This window comes from Pipra filicauda, unplaced genomic scaffold (assembly GCF_003945595.2).
Source record: "Pipra filicauda isolate LSUMZ 115617 unplaced genomic scaffold, ASM394559v2 scaffold481_size456399_pilon, whole genome shotgun sequence".
Taxonomy (NCBI): domain Eukaryota; kingdom Metazoa; phylum Chordata; class Aves; order Passeriformes; family Pipridae; genus Pipra; species Pipra filicauda.
In genome coordinates, this window is record NW_024104622.1 from 382,525 (window position 1) to 389,600 (window position 7,076).

A 7,076-nucleotide genomic window follows, 5' to 3' on the forward strand; every position below is an offset into this window, starting at 1 on the left:
AACAGGGCCCAGGAACACATGGCTGGGAAGATAAGAGCCTTCAAGAAGAGGAGAAGTGCTGAGGCGGCAGCCTGCCCTCCCTGCAAAGGAAATGTCAGAAAAACTCCAGCACAATGAGGTTCTTCAATCATCTTCCCCAATAACCTGTTCCCCTCCCCTCCCTAAAACTGTCCCTCCGAGTCTCTTGGGTTTGGCACATTTCGAAAAGCAACAGCAAATTATAAATCCCCAGCGAGGTTATTGAGCCGTTCAGCTGAGTCCAGGAGGGCTGGGAAAATTTCCTTTTATTCCTCTTGCATTAAGTATAAGCTCAACAAACATTACCAGCAGGGTAAGACTCTGAATTCACAAATCAGTGAATTATTCCTGCACCACACAGTATCTCCCTCTTCCCTAAGTTTCCAGATGCTGAATTCCTGCATTCAAAAAAAAAAATAAAAAAAATAAAAAAAGAAAGCTGGCATTTCTTCCGTGAGCTCAGAAATATGTTCTTAAAAAGTTGTACTTTTCATTTCAGCAAGTGATAAGACCTTTATCTTCTGCCAGGATATTTCAGGCACAAAACCAGGAGTTCTGGCTTTTAGAGCCTGGATTAGAGCTGCATCCACCTCCTTTGAGGTGATTGATTTTCCTGCCTCTAATTTCCTGGCACATGTTGTGCTGCATCTTTATAACTAATATTTGTTGGTGAATGCTTGTTATCTCTGGGAGCTGAGGAACTGGAGCAGAGTTTAATGTGCCACTTATCATTTTCAAAGTGTTATTATTGCCTTTCTATCAGTGCCTTCACATGAGGCTGCAGTAGCAAAACTGCAGTGGGACTTTGCAGTAGTCAGCACTGATTCCAAGGAAATATGGATTTCCAATCCATGCCAGGCTGGGAAGCTTCCAAATAATATTTACCGAGTCTCCTGTGTTAGATTGGGAACCCCTCAATGATACTGGGAAGTGAGAACAGGCCGTTGGTGGATGAGAATAGATCCTGAGATACTGGGTTTTCAAATCTGCCAAAGCTCCTCATATTTTCTTGTCAAGATTCATTCTTAAACTACTGACAATTTCCTGGGGTTTATAAAAGAATAAAAGGCCTGAAGGGTGTTTGAGGTTTCAATGCAGAGGGAACTGAAAAGGCAGGATAATGATTTTCTCATTTTTCCCTGCACAAAACACAGATATTTAGCATTTGAAACAGACTCTCAATTTCCAAATTTTCTTCATTTCACAGAAAGAAAAAGAGCATCATTGAAGCATTTCCCCAGTTCAAAGCCCTGAGAGATTTGAAACATTTCCTGTGGATATGACAGGTTTTTTTCATTTCCTTCCAACCAGGAACAAAACTATTCTTTTAAAGAAAGTGTCAGTGAAGCCACAAACAATTTTTCATGCTGGGGGTGAGCAGGGATGTGCATGTGCTGCCTCCCAGCTGCGTTGGTTCTCCCCGACAATAAAACCCATCTCAATCCCAAAGAGACACCTCTCACCCCTCAGGTCTCTCCAAACAGTTTTTGTTCTATTTATTCCATCCAGGAGTTTTAACTATTCCTTGGGGGAAGATGTTGAACACGCCTGAAGTTGCACAGACAGCAGAAATGGGAGGTCTTGTGCGCTGCGATGTCCTTTCACAGCATGGAAAAGGGGAAAAGTGCATTGTCAGGCCCTTTCTCAGAGCACAGATTTTTCATCCTGAGGTTCCTGCCCCTCTGTCTGTGACCAAAAGCTGTTGAGCACAAAGATTAGTGGTAATTAGTGGTAATTCACCATCTACAAACCCAAGACATCAAACAGCACCTTCTGTACCCCTGTGCCAGCCCTGCCCTGAGCTCAGCAGGGAGCAGCTGAGCAGCTGAGCCCGGATTTGGAATTGTGAGGACGGAGAATCCGTTTAAAATCATTGAATCATTGACGTTGGAAAAGACCTCCGAGGTCATCAAGTCCATCCTTTGACCCAATACCACCATTCCCACGAAACCATCTCATGAAGTGCCACATCTGCTCATTCTTTGAACCCTTCCAGGGGTGGTGACTCTACCACCTCCCTGGGCAGCCTGTCCCAAAGATTAATCACCCTTTCCCTGAAGAAATTTTTCCAATTATTGAATGTGATCCTTCCCTGCCACAATTAAAGGCATTTGACCTTGACCTGTCAATGTGAGAGGCAAGAAGAATGTTTTTGCTCACAACCTAAAGTTGCCTGTGAAAAAGTCAGATGAAAATCAACAGCACAACCTCTACTAATGTCAAGGGTTTTCCCCTCTAGATTTTCCAGGCCTGGAAAACCCCTCTGGAATGGTTTGGGGTTTAGTGCCAAATCTATCTGCCATAAATTCTTCACCCCCTTCTTTTCCTCTTTCTTTTGCAGCTGGAAATGGGAACTTTTCTATTATTGTTCTAATGTGACAACCTGTCCCTGAATGTCTTCACATCTGCCATGGAGTGAAGGGCAAAAAAAACCAAGTAGGAGTGTTGATCAGCAAAGCAGATTTACAAATTAGCATTAAAAAAATGTCTAGTCTTTACATATCATTCATACAGACACAGAGAGTTCCTGAAAATGAGGATGATTGAGGCTGCCCCATCCCTGGAAGTGTTCAAGGCCAGGTTGGATGGGGCTCTGAGCAACTTGGGATAGAGGAAAGTGTCACTGCCCATGGCAAAGGGTTGGAATGAGATGATCTTGAAGGTCCCTTCCAACCCCCACCAATCTATGATTCCATGATTCTATAATTGGGGATCAGTTGATCACTTCACACATCAACACATGAAAAGTGGACTATTTTATAAATAGTTTATCCCATTCTTTAGTGAAAGAGGAATATACTTAAAAGAGTAATTTCTTGAGAACTTCCTATCAAAATGTGGAATATTTGGTGTTACCTCATCCATCAGTGAGAGTGAGATCACCTTTGTTGTATGAGTTGAGGTATCTCAGCAGCTTCTCTTCAGGAGTATTAAGGAAAACTCATGTGCAAAAGGTGTAAGAGCCTGAATGTCCCTTTGGATGGACTGGTGTGTTCTGTAGGAGCAAAAGGCATCACCATTTAACAGTAAGTAAGAAAAGAAAGGAAGAAAGCTCAGCTTGGTACTCCAGAATGACCCAGGGAAGGGTTTGCCTTGGCCAAAATACCTTCTTTGGGTCAAGCAAAGACCTCAGGCTTTGCTGGATGTGGTTTCCCTTCTCAGGCAAAGAGAAGGAGTTTTTTTTTCTCACTCGAGAGCAATTAAATGCGGAGAAATTCCTGGGAAGGACAGGAAGATTTGGCTATTAACATCTTCACAGCATGGGAAAACCATTTGGCATTTAGTTGTAATTGGGAATTGCTCTTAAATGACTGTGTTCATCCTGATCCCTCTTATCCCTCACAACAGCCACCTCTGGGCTACAATCAGCACAGCTGTCCAGAGCTGTGGGAAAGCAGGAATTGTGACCTGCAGGACAAAAAAAAAGGCTGCACACTTGGAACAGTGAGGTCTTATCATGAAAACACCAAGTCCAGCAAAATGTTATTTCATTGTGACCGAATAAGGGAAGAGCATTTCATGCTGAACCGCCTTCACCACAGAGCCCTTTGGGAAGAAATTCCACATGAAAATACGAGGTACTTTGCTGACAAACACTGAGCAGACCTTGGTACACCCAGTTATGGATGAAATTTCAACAGATGAGTTGTTGCATCGCCTTTATTTTTCTTCCTGCAGTGCTCAAAACGCTGTGCTTGGGTTTATTCCTCAGCTCTGACTTTCACGGACATGATGATGCAGCACAGGGAGAAAGCTGGATGAGAAAAGAAAAGAAAGATTTGGGGGCACAGCAGAAAGGGAAGGAGTCTCCAAAGGGATATAAAAATGTAAATAATAAATGTCATCTGAAATGTCCTCTTGGGCTGAGTCATTTGCACAAAGAGGAGCCGGGTCATGCAAGAAGCAGTCGGAATAATCCTCTGGGAACCAGTGAATTAAAATCAGTGGCCTTGCTGTGACCATTCTTGGCTCTAATTCCTGGTATTTATGGATGGCTGTTCCCATGTCCCTCCATCATTTTTTAGCTTCTGAAACAAGGTGAGAAGAGAAAGCTTTTGGCTACCCTTTTACCTGCAGGACTCATTGGAATGAGCAGCTGTTAAAAGCAGGCGAAACCTTGTATTCAATTGGCCTCTAAATTAAGTTTTCCCCTACAATCTGCATACATCTGCCCCACTAAGTCTCACATATTTTGATGCCCTTTTAGCTTCTACATGGAATTTAAGACAGGAGAGATTTCTTGATATATTAAATCCTTTTACATAGACAAGGATAATTCCCATTATCCCATCAGCCCTGCAACAAGCAACAACATTGGGATTCTGGAGATGTAGCTGCTACAGGTCTCAGAGTTCACAGCTCACAGATCCTCAGTTCAAAGCCTGGTTCAATGAGCTGATGTTCATATAAAAAGTGAGTCTCTCCATAGCACAGGATGCTCTGCATCCACAGATATTTTTGTCTGGCTCCAAAAAGCCTCAAAATGTGAGGAAACACCTTAAATACTTTAATTTCCTCTCTTATTCTGAACCAGACATTGTGCATTTTGTCCCTATGCTTTAGTCTTCTGTGACTGTGCCTATTTTTGATCATGATAGTTCAAACTTCACCTAAAAAAATTGGCAGGTGTGATGGAAAACCACAGACCAACCTTGCGAAGGTGCACCCCAAGCCTGTAATTCTTTGTCACAAGAGTAAACGAAAAAATAACACTTTACTTACCTTCCTCCAGCATTTCTGCTGCCTCAAAAATGCAGGATCTGTAGGAAGATCAGGAAAGCACAAAACAAGCAGTATCATTGTGATGCATTTAGAAGATCAAGGTGCTTTCTGGAGAACTTGTTACTTTAATCATCGTCCTCCCTCTAGAAATGCACTGTGGATTTTGGGTGGTGTTGTACCAGAGCCAGTCACTGCAGTACATCCATCCCCATCCCCTGCTTTCCAAGTGTTCTTCCAGGCTTTTGGCTGTTGTTTGTAAGGAGTTTTGTCTCCAGAGATGCTGCCAGTGTCTCTCTGGGGTAAGGGGCTTGTTCTTGCTGAACCCTGGTACACCACAGGCTGGGAGCTGGGGGGGATCACCTGGAGAAGAGAAGGCTCTGGGGAGACCTTGGAGCCCCTTCCAGTGCCTGAAGTGGCTCCAAGAGAGCTGGAGAGGGACTTTGGACAAGGGCCTGGAGGGACAGGACAAGGGGAAATGACTTTAAGCTGAAAGAGGATAAATTTAGATGGGATATTGGTCAAAAATGCTTCCCTGTGAGGGTGGGGAGGCCCTGGCACAGGTTACCCAGAGAAGCTGTGGCTGCCGCATCCCTGGAAGTGTCCAAGGCCAGGTTGGATGGGGCTTGGGGCAACCTGGGCTAGTGGAAGGTGTCCCTGCCCATGGCAGGGGATTGGAACTGCATGAACTTTCAGGTCCCTTCCAACTCAAACCATTCTATGACTATGATTCTATGATTCTATGATTCTATGATTCTATGATTCTATGATTCTATGATTCTATGATTCTACGATTCTATGATTCTATGAATTGGGGTCCTGAATCCTCTACTCCTGGATCTGCTCAATTATGCCCAAATCTGGGCTTCTACAAAGTGTTTAATAAGCTCAGTTTATTAAATTCCTCATTTAAAGAGCTCCAGGTTTTGTGCTTTTGTTGCATTGGCTTCAATTAGAGATCCAGCCTGAAGGATAGGCTTGATTTATGACTTTAACAGGGCAATATCCAGGACAGGGCTTCTGCTTGTCCTTCCTGTATTTCACAGAATCATAAAATGGTTTGGTTTCAGTGGGAAGGGACCTTAAAAATCCTCTATTTCCAACCCCACTTCCATGGGTAGGATGGATATCACCCTCTCAACCAGGTTGCTCAGGGCCCCACCCAAACTTGCCCAGGCCACCTTGTAGACAAGGCAACACGGGAGAAGAGGCCACATCCCTGTTGGATGTGGCTGCAGCCACGTGCTCCAGCAGCTCCATCTGGAGCTCAAGTGCTGCAGCTTCTCCATAAATAAAAGAGCAACGTTCTGGCAACTTAATTTCACTCAGCTTTTGACCCTCAGCTGTAGGAGAGAAAAGGTCTTTAATATGAGGTGGTGGAGGGATTATGTGATTGCTGCTCCAAAGATCTGCAAGGGAACAGTTAATCCTTGGGTCCGCTTGGGAATGCTGTGATTTAAACATGCTGAGGGGTTGGGTTCAGCTGGTTTTCTCGGCAGAAGTGACACAATTCTTGTGTTATTCTTTGGCCTCCTGTCTGACAGTGTGTCCCACTGTTGTGACTTATTTGTCACACTAACCAGGCATAACAAACAGCTTTATGCTGGTGTTTTTTTCCTGGTGTCCGATTGCCTGGAAAACGAGTGTTCCTCCATGGCCACATTTCCCCACAAATATCTCCATCAGGCTTTTCAGAAGGTAGCAAAATACAGCCAGAGGACTTTGTCCAACACCTTCATGACTCCCTTAATTTGGTAATAAGATGGTTTAGACAGTTCCTGGGTCGAGGGAATGTCTCAGACCTTCAGGAATGTAATTTTTTTTTCCAGGTTTTCTGTAGTCAACAGCTTCAAATGGGGAATAGGAGCATTTCTGTGTTGCATTGGCTCTTTCTCTTGCCACCAGTGATGAGAAATATCAAATTACTTGTTCATGGGGAGAGTAGAATTTAAAAGTTGGCCTGACATGTCCACATACTTCTGGACCAGGATGGAGATGAGGCTAAATCAGCAATAACTGCAGATGGAAGACTGGAATACATTTGCTGATCATCCTAAAGTTGATGTTCCATGGACAAGATCTTGAGACCTGAAAGGGTTTACATTCAGTATATCCAATAACTCCAGTTTCATGATCCCAATTCCTGAGTCTCATAGAAACCATTTAAATGATTATGGTCTGGATGGCAGAAGAGTCTGGATTTTGGAGTAGACTCAGACAAAGCTTTAGGCAACTTCCCTGTAAAACTCCTGCTGCTATTTTGGGTGAAGCTTCTGTGAAAGTCTGACATTTCAGCCTTAGGCTGAAAACTTCCCTTATTATGGCTCTTTCCACATAGA

At 43.7% G+C, this 7,076-nt stretch overlaps 1 long non-coding RNA gene across 1 annotated transcript; it reads right to left on the reverse strand.

Annotated features, from left to right (window-relative positions):
• Positions 1-1,469: 1,469 nt before the first annotated feature.
• LOC113989826 lies at positions 1,470-5,140 on the reverse strand. The gene is made up of 5 exons (XR_003541419.2): positions 4,741-5,140; positions 3,625-3,772; positions 3,125-3,236; positions 2,875-3,013; positions 1,470-1,717 (listed from the first exon to the last, which is right to left on the reverse strand). It is a non-coding gene; the product is annotated as an uncharacterized LOC113989826 (long non-coding RNA).
• Positions 5,141-7,076: the final 1,936 nt, after the last annotated feature.